The sequence below is a fragment of the Canis lupus genome, chromosome 35, assembly GCF_003254725.2.
Source record: "Canis lupus dingo isolate Sandy chromosome 35, ASM325472v2, whole genome shotgun sequence".
In the NCBI taxonomy this organism is placed as follows: Eukaryota; Metazoa; Chordata; class Mammalia; order Carnivora; family Canidae; genus Canis; species Canis lupus.
This window is the reverse complement of record NC_064277.1, coordinates 17,745,281-17,761,414: the sequence shown is the minus strand read 5'-3', so window position 1 is coordinate 17,761,414 and position 16,134 is coordinate 17,745,281. Positions and strand designations below refer to the sequence as shown.

The 16,134-nt window shown below is 38.4% G+C and overlaps 1 long non-coding RNA gene across 1 annotated transcript in view; it reads right to left on the bottom strand.

The window, feature by feature from the left end:
* Positions 1-16,134, bottom strand: part of LOC112659784 (uncharacterized) — an 84,079-nt gene that overhangs the window by 21,995 nt on the left and 45,950 nt on the right. The window lies entirely within an intron of this gene.

Below are 16,134 nucleotides of genomic sequence, written 5' to 3'. Positions count from 1 at the left end.
TTCTACCCCACCTAGTTTGTTTCCCAGAGTTAGCAGTCTTTACGTTCTGTCTCCCTTTCTGATATTTCCCACACATTTCTTCTCCCTTCCCTTATATTCCCTTTCACTATTATTTATATTCCCCACATGAATGAGAACATATAATGTTTGTCCTTCTCCAACTGACTTACTTGAATATACTCCTTTGCAAAAATCTACCTTACCCAACATTTCATTTTTTTTTAAGATTTATGTATTTATTTGAGAGAGAGAGAGAGTGTGTGCAACAGGGGGAAGGAACAGAGGGAGAAGGATGGAGACGGGGAGAGAAGTTGACGTCTCATTGAGCACAGAGCTCAATGTGGGGCTCAGTCCCACAACCCTGAGATAATGACCCTTAGATCATGACCTGAGCTGAAGTCAAGAGTCAGATGCTTAACCTTCTGAGACACCCAGGCACCACTACCTGGCATTTTAATAGTCATCTCAGCATCCAGCATATTCTAATGTTTAGAAATCACAGGCTATATTTTCCCATTATTCTACTTCAGACTCACCTGAATATTTATATTTAATGTGAATTTTTATAAATAGTATATAGTTGGGTCTTATTTGTCATCTAGTGTGACAACTTCTACCTTTAAAGGATGCATTCTCACCTATTCCTTCACACTTACAGCATATTTGCTGATTACAGTGGAACTAAAAAAAAGAAGAGAGAGAAAGAAAGAAAGCTGAAGTATGATGAATGGTTTGTCTCTTGAAATGTTCTATAGTATAAAGGCATTAGTAGGCCATAAGCTCTTAGACCTCCCATATGCTAGTCTTTCCAGCTACACAACTCTCTAGATAATTGAACTATGACAGTTCTGCAGAAGTCATGTCCATTTTCTGGATTTTTTTGCATATGTATGATAATGGCAATGAAAACTATTAAATTAGAGTTGTTAGGGAACATTAGAGCCCCTCTGGTTCAAGCCCCCTTAGTTTTATAGACATAGAAGGTAAAACCAGAAAGGTTAAGTGACTTACCCAGGAGCATATAGAAGCAACATTTCTGAGCCAAGATGAGAGTGATGACTATATCTCAGTATATGTTGGGTAAACATTTGTCATTTTTGAGCTACCTAGCAATAAACACCAGTCCTCACTGTGTGAGTCTTGGTGAGAGGCAAGAGAGTCTATCTCCTAGTCTGGAATTGCACGGGTCATATCATCTTCCTCGCTCTCTAATTCAGCAACTTGCATGTGGGCATTTTACCATGACTCTATCAACTGGATGCTCCATCCTGAGATTAAAACTATTGAGGAAAGAATGGACCACAGAGGGAGGTAAAAATCCTGGCATTCAGAGTTCACAGACAGCAGCAGCACCATCAGGAGGCCAGAGGAGGTGACTCCGTCTGTGTTGTGACTACGGCCATGTTCTATCTTTCTGATCGCCCCTGGGTTTTGCATTTTCCATGCCTTATTCTCTAGCCTGCCCATGGATTCTCCAAATTTCCAGATACGGCTTTCAAAACTAACCTTGTCAGATTTGACTTCTGTTATTTGTAACCAAAAGGAGACAGTGAAAGCTGGGACAACCTTTCTCTGGACATTTGATAATGTGGCAACATAGCTGCCAATAGGCTGAATTTACCTTAAAGATGTGGTGGGGATATTTTTGGTCTGCACAGCCAATTTTAAAAAATGAAATACATTCAAAAAAATAAATAGAACTCATTTCAAATCCTGATCTCTGGCTTATCTTGAAGTAAGATTATATGGCACACCACATGACATGGTAACAACCTAGCTAGAAACTAGCAGCAAGCCCTGCCCTCTACAGATAACACAGCGGACAGGTCACCAACATCTCCACGTAGAGCCCTTACTTCATTTACACGACATGCTGGCCTGGTGAGTATCTGACCTGGTGACTTCTGCCCTAGCCAAACAGGACTCCTCTGAGTTCTTTATACACATCTTGCGATTTCCTAACTTCATGGCTATATACATGATATACTTTTGTCCCAGGCCCCTTCTAGGCCTGCTAAGTAATTAATCCGTATTATCATCCTTCCTAATTGTGACCAAACATCTTGTCCACTTTGAAATTTTTCCTGATTTTTCCAGGTAGGCGTGACATTTTCTCCCTCGACTCAGGGCTGCATCCTGTATATATCTTCTATTTTATCATAATGACTTCTTTATACACATGCTTCTTTCCATCTGGTGGCTTCACAGAAGTCAGAGCCCACAGTATGTGTGTGTGTGTTTACACACACACACACACACACACACACACACACACATACTTTCATTCCAGAGTCTCAGGCATCAACAAATGACTGTGAACTTGGTAAATCCCTCATCTATTACTTTCTTTATAAAATATTAGTAACAATTTTCACCTGCCTCACAGGGGTGTCTTAAGATTTGATTCACATTTACAAAGCACTTGGAAATCCTTGGATTTGAGATGCTGGAGAAGTGAACATATTATTATTATTATCAACTTGAGGCGGATAAATTGTAAAGAGAAGGCAGGGAACTGGGATTGCTTGATATTTACAATAATATAGGTCTCTTTGCTGGGAATGCTACTTCCTCAAAAATGCATATTATGAATTACATTTTCTTTCCCCAGAAAATAGTTCTTAAACTCAAGTCAGACCTCTGTGCTTGGTTATATTTTGCTTCATCTTTGGATTTATATAGCTCAGAGCAACAAATTATACAGCCTGCTCAGAAACACTTTGGATACCCTCAAGGTATATATAAGCATAGACAAATAGGAAAGGTAATTTCCTATTTTTATGAAGTAGCTCAATGAAATGTCATCCTTTTATACTAAATCATATAAAGCAAGCCTTCTGGATATTTAAAGTGAGAAATCAGAATTTGTTACACAGGTTTTCTTTTTTATCTCAGTCAAATTGTAGAGAGAAATGTGTCTGTGTCTCCAACACTTTCTCAGCCCTCTTTGAAGCTACTTGACTTAAAGGGAAAGAGCTCCACACCCCACATCTCTCTTTTTAGCAACATCCTCAAACTTCTCTCCTCTAGCAGTTTTCCAACATTCCACCACTGCTTCTTGCTCTGTTTCACCATTGAGGAGGCTTGCATTCTGGTAAACTCATGCGCAGGAAATCCTCCCCTTGTAGTTGCCAATCTATCCCTTGCACTTCCTGCATGGACAGTCTTCTTGAAATGGGTCTCCATTTCTGACCTCTCCACTCATATTCCATTTCAATGAAATCGGGCCTCCATCCCCCCAACTCCATTAAAACTTCTCTGGCAAATGTAGCTGGTGACCTCTGAATGAGCCAGACTATCAGGCTTCTGAGCCTTTGTTCATTCTTTTTTTTCTGCCCTTCCTTGATAAATCCTGGCTTTTTTCAAAAGTCATTATGAGGGGCACTTTCTTATAATGATGCCAATCAGGGCTTATGCCTCCAGCTTTTGCCCAGACTTGGCCAAACATCCCTTGTGTCTCCATATCTAATTCCATTGGAATACTTTACTGTTCTCATAGTTTATACTTTGGTCTCCTCCTATACCATAAACTCCTTTAGGTAAAGTATTACTAATTTCATCTCTGTATCTATAGGTTCTAACCAATTTCTCACACTGGAGAGAGGAAGAAACTGTTGATCAGAGTGACCCAAGGCAAACACCCAGTGGGTTATTGACATTAAAACTGGGTCTTCCAATTTTTTGCCTAGGATTCATTCCATTCAAAGGTGATGATAGAATTCTCAACTCTTTGGGTGACTATTTGTTCTTGGAATTAGATGTAAAAAAAAATTTAAAAAGGAGAATTTAAGAGAATTCATGGCCTAACAGACAAGACATAAGTGATAAGGACAATATGTGGTAAGTGTTATAATACAGAGAGATGATGATTGTGGTGAGGTACTGAAGGTGATGGTAGGAACCAAGCCATGGAGCACAGGTGACCAATTGTCTACAGCATTGTGAGGTGCTGTCCTACTGAAGTGGGGCATTCCTGGGTGCCAAACTTGGGAAGAGGAAGACTCCTGCGACCTACACCAAAAGCCCCGATTGACTCTACCTCTGAGTAAGGGTGCCTCGTTACCTATTTAATGAGAAACCAATGTATATTTATCCTGGTGAGATTCAGAAGGAGATTTGGACACTCCCTTGGAGCTGTTTAAAATTAAGACAGAAAACTGAGGAAACAGATATATATACAGAATCTATGTTTATACAATAAAAAAATGTGTGATGGAATTTCAAACTCCCAACTCATCACAGCTTTCTATTGCTGATTTAAGAGTCTTAAGTGTTCAAATATCCATTCTGAATAGTGAGTTCTACATATTTTTAAATATAATGGGTTGTAAGCTTGGTTTTCTCAAAGCTGGCCTATAAAAATGTTTCCTTTTCTTATTCCATTCCTACTCAGCTTGGACTTACCTTAGAACCTTTGGATAAAATCACTGCTTCCTACACCAGCTGTTAGTTTTCCTTCCTTGAGTATAATTCAGAAGGAATCAGAGGGCAGAGTCCAGGTGAAACTAATTTAGGTATTAGCTGGAGGGAACTACTTGTAGATCAATTTTACTCTGACAGATAAATTTGCCTTTAGAGATCCAATTATATACAATATTAAGACTAGCATGAATCACCTATCACACTTGGAAACAGCTGCTAATTAAAGCACAGAAATACTAGAACATCCAGAGTTTTAAAGAATTCAAAATAAAAAAAAAAGAGAGATTATTATTTATTTCTAGAATATCAATGCCAGCAACCATGTTTGTAGAAACTATTTGTGGGTTCAGTGAGCCACGGTGAAATTCATTTTTACAATTCTTGTTTTCTCTTTGATTTTTTTTTCATTCTCATCCTTGCCATACAATATCAAAATTGTAATCTTCCAGCCAAGGAACCCATAAAAGTATTATTTTCCTAATATAAAGAGAGTATATGGGTGCCTGGGTGGTAGGCTCTGCACTCAATGGGGAGTCTGGTTAGGATTCTCTCTCCCTTTCGCCTTGGCCCTCCTGCTCATGCTCCTCTGTCTCTCTCTAAAATTAATAAATAAGTCTTAAAAGAGAGAGAAAGTATAGTAGAGTAGCTGAAAGCTTGGCTCCTAGCATCAGACTGGCTTAAAAACTCAGCTCTACCACTGACCCGTTATATGATTCTGTGTAAGTTACTTAAACGATCCCAGTCTCAGGTTTCTGTAAAAAACTGTAAAATGTAAGAACAGTAACTGCCTCATAGTGTCATAGAGAACATTAAATGTGTTATGTTTGTATAACATTCAACATAGTGCTTGAAAGAGAGTGCACATATACAGAAACACACCAAAAATACACACATAATTTGTTTTATTTCTTCTTTTTCTCTTGGCTTTCAGGGAAGAAATGAAGACTTGCCACTGCATTATGTATGTTGCTTTTTTTGACCCATCAAAAATTACACGATTTGCTTAGAGGTATCTGAAAATCATCAATTTCTATGGGATTTAAAATCACATGAATAATATGGATGGCAGTATTTTATTTTTAGGAAGAACAATGAAGAGGTAAGAATCTAAACTAATGAAAATATATCTGTACTGATTCTAACTACCTTGTTGTGTCTGGCATCCTTCACATCCCTCACCATCAATGCCACACATGAATCTTTTGGGCAAACATTCATTTATCTGCTCTACCAATAAATATTGACTTTTTCTAGGAGTCTGGCACTTACCTAGGCACTGGGTTTCAAAAATAAATAAAATATGATTCCTTCCTTGAGAATCTGTATCTTGTGACTCATACATATAACCCACTGTTTTCTCCACGTTCTAATTATACTAACGGTTGGTTCTATGACTTCTCAGTTCAAAGCAATGCTTGTCTCTCTCTCTTTTCTAATAGGAAAGTAATTAATTGAACAGATTTTCTCCCTTCAGCTTACTAGGAGCTCCTAATATCATGCATATTTGCAGACCAGAGTTTTTATGGAAATGTAATTATCAGGAGATGGGATCACGAGGAGTTTACTTCCTAAGAAGTACAAAATACAAAGCAAGTAATCAAAATGAGACATTCTTGATGCAGTCTGTGGTAGTTCTGGGGTCAGAGGAGAATGTGAAGGAGACAAAGATAGTTTCTTTCCGGGGAAACGATAAAAAGAAATGTCAATATTTTTACATATCTCATGATAAATACATTTGAATTAAATTATTTAGGCATATGACTTAGGAAGAAGGATAAAAAATTCGCAACATGTAATAAGGCTCAAAGTCTTCCTCATTGTTAAACCATCAAGATGAGTGAACTTGATAGAAACAGCAAGTCTAGCTTAGCTCCCAAGTTAGAAATCCTTGTCTTGGGGCGGAGGGATTGTCTGTGACTCAGGTGGTTAAATCTTCATTAAAAACGGATCACAACCAGGCATTGGTATTTACATCATTCTTCATGAATGAAATGAACCTTGCTTAAGGATTAGGACATGATCGTGCATGGTTCTTAGGACATTGGTGAGAAGGTTTTTATCACAGATGCTTTTGAAAGTCTGCTGAAAGAAGACCATATATACAAAGTTTTGCACAGGAGCTTCATAGGATCTCTTCAAAACCAGATCCAGGGCAGCCTGGGTGGCTCAGCGGTTTAGTGTCGCCTTCAGCCCAGGGCATGATCCTAGAGACCTGGGATCTAGTCCCACATCGGGCTCCCTGCATGGAGCCTGCTTCTTCCTCTGCCTGTGTCTCTGCCTCTCTCTCTCTCTCTCTCTCTCTCTCTCTCTCTGCGTCTCTCATGAATAAATAAGTAAAACTTAAAACACACACACACACACACACACACACCCAGAGAAACTAAAAAGACCCATGGATACTTACAGAAGGAAAGCTATTCAGACTTTTTGTGAGTGTGTATGACTGTAATTGCTTAGCCTACAGTCCATTTGTGTTAAAAAATTCAATTTTGGTGTGTATGTTAACATCACAAATTAGTCAAAAATCTTTGGTTAAGACACATAAAGACAAATACTGTAATCTCACTTATTATATGTAGAATCTAAAAAAGTCAAACTCGTAGAACCAGAGTAGAACAGTTATTGCTAGGAGTTGGTGGGATGAGGGAAACGGGGAGATGTTGGTCAAAGTGTACAAACTTTCAGTGAAAAGATGCATATGCTCTGGGGATCTAATGTACAACATGGTCATTATAGTTAATAATACTATATTGTGGACTTGAAATTGTCTAAGAAAGTAGATTTTCAATGTTCTCAGCATACACACAGATAAATGATAACTATGTGAGGTGATGGGTGTGTTAAACTACTTTGTGTTAATTTTGCAATGTATTCATGTATTAAATCATCACATTGTACATCTTAAGAATTCATGTTGTACCATCTAAATATACACAATTTTTATTTGTTACTCATTTCTCAATAAAGCTAAAAAATTAATATCTTAATAAAAAGCTAATCAAACAACAAAACAAAAGTTTGGGTTAGCCTCCTAACTCTGCCACTGCAATTATCTTGCACTAACACAGCTCCTGTTTTGTTAGTTTTTTAAAATTTTATTTGAGAGAGAGCAAGCATGAACAGGGGAAAGGGACAGAGGGCAAAGGAGTAGCAGACTCCCTGCTGAGAAGGGAGCCTGATGACATGGGACTCGATCCCAGGACCCCTGGGATCACGACCGGAGCCCAAGACAGATGCCCAACCAACTGAGCCACCCAGGCATCCCACACAGCTCCTGTCTACACCTAGTCTCCCCTCAGATACAAACACGCAAACTAAGTCCTATACTTCCTAGAAGAGCCAGCAGAGCCAACCACTGCTCAGTTGCTCAGCTAGTAATTCATCAAGGTCTCTCAGGGTTGTAGCTTCAGGGTTACAGTTGGGGTTGGGATCCATGAAAAGGGTATAAGCAGAAGTGGCACTCCTCTACACCACATTCACTATCTACCTGAGCTCTTTGAAATCCAGGAAGATTTACATGGGGAGTGGCACAGGAAAGCTCAGGAGAGAGGGAGAGACACCTGCCGAAATCCTAGGTACATTCATCTAGGACCTGTCAGTGCAGTGGGGAATTTCTTTTAGGATCAATGTCTGACATTAGGGTGGAATGAGGGAGGAAACAGCATGGTTAGCACAGAGGAGATGGCAATAGAAAGTGGCTATTATTTTTATTTTCTAAAGGGGCACTTGATGCGGCTCAGTTAGGTGACTGACTCGATTTCATTTCAGGTCATGATTTTAGGGTTTTGAGATCAAGCGCCACATTGGGCTTCATGCTGGGCATGGAGTCTGCTTAAGATTCTCTCTCACTGTCTCCATTTTCCCCCTCCTACTGTCTCTCTGTACATTTTTTTTTAATTACGCTATCATCATAGGGTGATTCAAAGAATTTATAACAATTATCTTAAATTGCATAATATTCCATATAGTGAGTAATTTATTATTTTGTTCTTTATATATTTGGGTGATATTTTCTTTTTTTTTTTTTGAAATAGATAATGCTGAAATAAATCGATGATGCTCTTTACACAAATTGCCTTTTTTTGCCCAAATCATGAAATAGTGATTTCTTACAAACTGCAGTGTAGGCATGAACAAAAAATGTAAGGCTGGCATTCTCTCTACAAATAGGCCATTCAAACCAATCCCCTAAAATAAAACAAAACAAAACAAAAATCAAACAAACAAGCAAACAAGAAACAAGATAATTTCCTCTCTCTATGTAATTGATTATGGACATAACATGAAATCAAAAAGTTCATATGTCATATGATTTCCTCCTTGACACTACTTGGTCACCACATCAAGTGTATTCTTGTACATAATATATTTTGGTTATAAAATGTAGATTGCCTTTTCAAAGAGTTCTATGTCTGTAATACATAATATTTACCCTAATCTGTTAATACCACTGTTAATTTTTTAAAAGAGATAGAACTCTGTTTTTGGAATTTGCAGAAAACTGTATCCAAGTCTTCCAATTATAAATATGTTACAGGTATTCTAATAAATATTGGTTTCAAGTAAAAAAAAATCCAATATATGGATGGGAGACCAGACCTAGAAAAATGTGCCAATATGAAGCATGAATTCTTTTTAAGGCCACTTGGTTACTTAAGTATTTTGCCAACACTTAAGCTATAAAAATTAGACTTCCATACTATAAGTATTTATTTGAAAACTGGAGAGACGCAATCTGTAGGATAAAAAACTTCTGTAGGAATCTGCCAGAGGAGCTCACAAAGTCAATGGTGATCTTGCAGAAGAATGGAAGAACCAGGAATTTATAACAAATACCTTGTTTATTTAGGTAAATAGACGCTGTCTAGAATTTCTACCTACTTAATTTTGAGAATAATTATATAATGAATGCTGTATGATCTTTATTCCTACCCCATTAATTTTAATCAAATTGTGACCTTATCTAAGTAGTTTTTTGGGGTGGCAGCAATCATACTGCCTTCATGAATGTTACCTGAGATGACTGATCGAGGATAACTACATTTCTTTGAGTTAGGTTCCCAGAGGTGGGATTAATGAGGTTATAAGCATTTTATGACTCTTGACATATTGGTAGCAATGCTGTACCAGCAAAGCTTTTGATACTTTTTGCTGGATTGTTTTCCCAAAGGACTATACTAATTTATAATGCTGCCAGAAGTGCATGAGATGAGTGATTTCCTTTCACCTTCAAATGTTTGGACTTTGCCTTTAATTTTTTTATATATAAAAGTAGATGGAAATCTGCATAAAAAATTATTAAGAAGTGCCCTTGTCCCCCTGAAACCACAAAGGAAGACTCAAAAATTCTATCTCAAATTCTATCACATTACATTTTTAAATGTCTAGAGTGCCAATACCAAATACAGGTCTAATTCATGCACCCTTGGCCTGTCCTACCTACCCAGGCAATTTTAGGGTCTTTTCTGGCTGAATGTTAACATATCCTTAGATAACATAAGATTGTTTTACTAAAGAAAATGACCTTTAAAAAGTGACTGTCATATAGATATTTTAGTTATATATATAAAATATTTACTATTTTAATTAAAGGCAAAGATAGTTTTATTATCTAACTGTTCTTATTATATGTATTTTTGTTCTTTGAGGAAAAGCTACACACCACATGCCCATGACAAAATCCCCAATAATGTTGAACTACCTATTACTGCAAACATCTAAGAAGACTGAGAGAAAGCTCTTCATTCATTCATCAAATTCTATTTCCTATTCCTCCTTCCTGATTTATGGAAAACCATACTTCCCAATCCCTTTGCAGGCAGGCAAGGCCATGTCACCAGTTCTGGTCAATGAAATTTGGGAAGGAACACATGTGTCATTTCTGAGCTATGACAAAGAAAATTCTCTTTGTGCATCTCCAAGCTTCTTTCTCTTGTCTTAGCAAAACTCGAGTGGCAATGTTGGTGCCTGTGTCGGCCTGGATCCTGAGGGACCATGTCGAGGAGAGTATCTCTGCCTCCCCATTCCTGTACCTCCACAACCTGCATTAGCATGTGTAAGCAAGAAATAAACAACACTGGACTTATCATGAGATCTAGCAGTTAACTTGTTTTTATAGCTTCCTGAACAATGCCTCAGATGTAGTCACAGACTCTACTATTAAATCCATTCCCCCAACCCCATGGCTTGAATAGGTGGCATGAGGATTTCTATGGAGCCTAACAAGGGAAGTTTATACTGCCTTGACATGCCCAGTTCTAAGGGGACCCTCTGGCTGGTCTCTTGCACTTCATAAGCACCAAATACAAATAGAGATATTAAAATGTATGTAGAAGAAAAGAATCCTCAGAACAACAGTTTAGATTTATAATAACAAACTTCAGAAAACTCATAAAAGCCCATCTGTTCTGTGAAGCATTCCAACAAAATGACCACTTGGCGCTCACTCATCTGTGCCACTGCTTATATCGTATTTGTGTGTGTGTGTGTGTGTGTCACATTCCCCAGTGTGCCTCAAATTCAGGGCACTGTAAGGCAAGGTAATTCATTGTGTTTTTTTTGCCCAGTGCTTCACCTAAGATAAGTGAATGGGGGGGGAGGGAGCAAATAGAAAAAAAAAATAGATGTGTGTGTACTGGAATTTGAAGTTTACAAATAAATCAAAAGCAAAATAGTACATTTTCTTTGTCCTACGAAATTGCTTTTTTATAGGGCTTTTTACCCTTTCTATGCCAAGAAATGCTTTCTGATGGCAGACATAAAGAAATAAAGAAATAGTCATATAGCCAACCTCCTGACCCTTCTAGTCCAGAAATGTACGGCTTTGCCAACTGCTCTGTCCTAGGGGCTGTGGTTTAAAGGGGAAAGAGCCTGTTTTGAGGAGTGAAAAGGATTGTTGATGGAGACTAGATGTGTTACCTGAAGCAAGACAAAGGAAATGTGGGGCCACCTACCATGCTCCAACCTCTTGCTAAAACACTTCACATAAATTACTTCATTTAGCCTTCCCTAAATCCCTAAATTTTCCTCATCTATAATGGGGAGATGATAACAGAATCTGGGAGGATTAAATGAGATTAGGCACGTGGGAATTCTTTGTAAACTGTACAGGAGCACCACAGAAATGAAAATTATTATTTTCAAAAAGTTGGCTGTTTCCAAAAGATTACCCATTTTTTCTCTTGGGCACAGGAAAGGTGTTGCTTGCCTTGCAATGCTTAGTAAGTAGCAGCTACAGGTAAAAGAATATTCCTTTTCAAATGTTGCCAGATTTTAAATGATGTCTTCATGTGCTAAGAGAGAGGGAGGAAGAGAACCATGTAGGAGAGAGAGAGAGAAAGACAGAAACAGAACAGATGGACAACCACAGGGGAATAGAGGAAGGAAGGAAGGAAGGAAGGAAGGAAGGAAGGAAGGAAGGAAGGAAGGAAGGAAGGAAATAAAACATCTTAGAGGAAAAGCCAGTATATATATATATATCTTGCCTGTGTTAGCTTGAAAGATCCTGGCTATCATCTTCCATTAAACCTCCAACAGTTTAAGATGTCCTACTTAAGAAGTGACAAATAATATTCCTTTATACCTGCTGGGAGGAAGAAGTCTGGACCCTCTGGCTGGTCTAGGATTGGTCTGATCTGTGTGTACCTTTATATCTAGCAGCTTTTTTCAGCTTGTGCAGTGAATGGACAATACACAAAGGTCTCACATTGGGCAGGGGAAAGAATGGCCAGACATCCCCTGATGGTGACTGAGTGCTCAATGCCCCATCACTACCTCCCAGCACAGTCTGAGCCCCACAAGTCCTCCTCACAGGTGCCCTGACCAATCCCTGCCACAGTTCTGTGTCCTGAGAGCCATGCTGTAGTCCAGCCATGTGACACATCTATAGAAGCCCTTGCCCATGACGAGATCTAGGAGCATGCAGCTCAAAATCAGCGGCCTTCCCAGGATCCAGCTGCTCTGCGCTTACTTTGAAACCTATGAAATTGCTTCACTAAAAAGCCAAGGCTTCTTCTGGACCCCATCGTGGGCAAGGTTGACAATGCAGGCAAAACAGATGCAAGGCAAAACACCAGCTGTGTGTCAGGCCCGAGGCTCTATGCTTCCCAGGCTCATCCACTCTTCCCAAATATCCCAAGAGGGAGGTGCGATTACTCTTACTTTTCAGGTGAAGAAGCTAAGCTCAGAGAGTTGAACTTCCCTAGGCTACAAGCCTAGGTAGGTGCAAAACCCTGAGGTCAAAGCAGACACTCACTGCCTTTGGAGGCCCATTTTTATGAGGGAAGGGAGGACAGAGGAGACCATTCTTGTTCTTACCTTGCTACACAGTCACTGGTAACATAATGTGCACAAGCTCATATTTGTCGCTCTATATTTCATGATCTGGCATCAAAAGAGAAAGGGAACACTTTCAGGTGTTCAACCCATTGAGCATTGGGTGTCTGACTTTTGGTTTCCACTCAGGTCATGATCTCAGGGTCCTGGGATCTATCCCTGCATCAGCTCCTGGCTCAGCAAGGAGTCTGCTTGGATTCTCTCTCTCCCTCTCCCTCTGTCCCTCCCCCTTTTCACTCTCTCTTTCTCTCAAATAAAAAAAAAATCTTTTTAAAAGGAGAGAGAGAGAAAAGGGAGCACCTTTAGAAATATGTTTATTGGGGAAAAAAGACACCAGTAACAACCATTTTTCTGAATTCATATAAATGTTTTAAATGCCTGGGGTTTTTTATTTTGTTTTTTTTTTTTAAGTAATAAAAAATGGCTCTGGCAACAAGTTCCCAAGGCCTAGGATGAAAATGAAAGATGAAATAAAGACAAGCTGTAACAGGGTAGTGACCAGAGAGGTTAAACACATGATACCTCCATTTACACAGAGTGTTGACATGACCCTCAAGACAGAAGGCTCATATTTAGAGATAAGTTGAGTCATGGAAAAGTTTCTACTTTCTGTGCCAACAGAGACTGGAGAAAGGCAGCAGAGGATGTTGAAGCAGCCGCAGGCACAGGAGACCAGCTTTGGGAAGTCTCCACCTAAGAAAGGTGTGTCCACTAAAAAGCCACTAGGACTCTCTACGCCCCTCTCCCCACACATGCCTCCAAGTGAAGGCAAGAAAGTTGGTGGTGGCTAAGACAGCTTTGTCCAAACACTTGTCCTCAAAATTTGACTCTTTACAACATTTAACAGATAGACGTTTAACAGAAAGAGGGATTCTGGTCCACTACATTTAGAAGACCCTTCCCACAATATCCCCCCACGAGGATATTCATAAAGAGAATTAGCACATTAATGACTTTGAGAAGTCCCTAACATAAGCGTATACCTATCAACTTTATTTAATCCTTTACTTTTAATATTTAAAAGTATTCTGCAAATACTTTTATCTACAGATTCTTGTTTTTCATTTAATCTTCCACAGAACAGAGGTTTGTTCAATGGAAATGCTCTGTAACGGAAACGTAGTGGAATATTCCTTATTTCCAAGGTTGCAAGGCTCCTGGGACCAGTCAGAACAGCTGCCCCTTTGCCAGCCAGATCTCTACATGGAGCTTTTCCATAGCTACAAATTGTAGTCTGAGGGAAGCAACATCCCCCCTCTCCCCCCCCCACCCCATGAGCCAGCAGAAGTCCCAGTGCACCTTTATAAACAAGACAAAATTGATGCTCAAGTTTTCTGAATCACTGAAAAGGGTACTTGTTTCACCTGAATATTATTCTATACCTGTTCTACTTTTATGTAATCAAAGAGAAAAAAATATTCCAACGCGGTATTTGGGGGATAAAAAAGAAAAGAAGAAAGAAAAGAAAAGCAAAAAAGAAGAGAAAAGGAAAGAAAGAAGAAAAAAAATACCAGTGAGAAAAGTGTGTTTAAATCTCAGGTTTCTTTAATCTCATAGAAAAATGAACCTGCCAGAAAAATAGTTGCAAGGTCACAGGAGTTTGCATGGCTCCTGAACCACATTATGTATAAACAAGTACTTCTTGAAGGCTGGTGAAGGTGACCAGATTTTTACACACTGTAACTATAAAGCATAAATCATTCTAAGTAGAGATAGCTCAAACATGTTAGGTGAGTATGTCCATCTTATTTACATAGTTTCAGATGTATTTAAAGTAAGAGTAGAACACTATGAATTTCTTCCCTGGTGTTTAAATTTAGAACATAAATTTAAGGATTGGAAAGCCTTGTAACCATAGTCATTATGTCACCCAAGCTACCTGGGAAACATAACATCTTTCATGCTTATAGGGCATGGAGTTTTACTCTTTCATAATATTCTTTGAACTGTGGAGTCAGGTTCAAATATTAATCTACATTTACCAGCAAAAAAAAAAATTATACCTCTAGTTTCTCATCATTGTCCACATCCTAAGCCCTAATTGAAATATCAATATCAAAAGTACTAGTACTCTCATGTTCTGACTTTAAATTGAACTAGAGCAACTAAAAAGCTGTAGGGTGAAAACATTTTACATGGTAGAGTATCATGTAAGCCAAACAATTAAAATTTCTTAAGAAGTAAAATGGTCTATTATAATTTGCCCTACATATTTCAACCTAGCAAAATTAAATTAGCCATTTCCCTATCGAATGAAAAAGTAGTTCTAACACACAAATATTTTTCAGGGGTCACTTTGGATTCTATCCATTAGGCATGAACTAGATTAAGTTTCTGAGCATAAATGGTCATTTCCCATCACAGAATTTAATATCACTTATGAATAAAACCCAAATATTGTCATGGTTTTTAGGCATTTTTTAACCATATAACTAATATAAGCATTTATTTTACAAAATCAAGATGACAGTTATGTCATTCAATAATAATAAATTGTTTATTGTAAGCTTACAAGCTTACAATAAACTGAGCCATCCTCTTTTGATTTCCTTTTTTTTTTTTTTTTTTGAGGAAAAGGATCATCTCTGTGTTTCCCATATAGCCTAAAACAATACCTTGCATATAATAGCATGAAAACAATTCTTGATATATCTGGTCAAACACATATGAAATTAAGCAGAGTAAAAAAAAAAAAAAAAAAAAAAGAAATTAAGCAGAGTATGGGTGGAATGAATCTTATAAACTGGCTCCCCCCAAAACTCCAGATAAAAGGTCCTAATTCAACCTGACAGCCAATAGCTCCCTACCATGACACAACAAGGCTGCCCCAAATTATCAAGGAGTCATAATTCCCTATTAATTTCTCTGCCATCATAAGACAGATTCAGATAGTAGAAACTCTGGTGGAGCCCACAACCTTCCTAGGTAGCTAGAAGCTGCAGGGAAAAGATGGCTTTCTCCTGGAACAGGTTTTGTTGCTCATGTGACAAATACCTTACATAAATCCTCTCCTCCCATCTGTGTTCTAGCTGACTCAACTTCAAAATCCAGGCAATGCTGCCACACTGCGTTATCAGTCTCCCAATGACATGACAGAGGGCTGTGTTCTGGTAGCCAGCTTGAATTAGGCACTGTAGGAATCAAATGACGCAAATGTTCCTAACAATAGATTTCTGAAACTAAGATCACTCTGGTTTATTCATAGAATCTAGAATCATAGAATATTGAATGTGAAGGACTTGTATACATCACTAATTTAACTCACTCCATTCAAAAAGGAAGAAAACAGGGGTGCCTGGGTTCATTTAGCATCCAACTCTTGATTTCAGCTCAGGTCATGGTCCCAGCATTGTGAATAGAGCCCCAAGATTCTCTCTC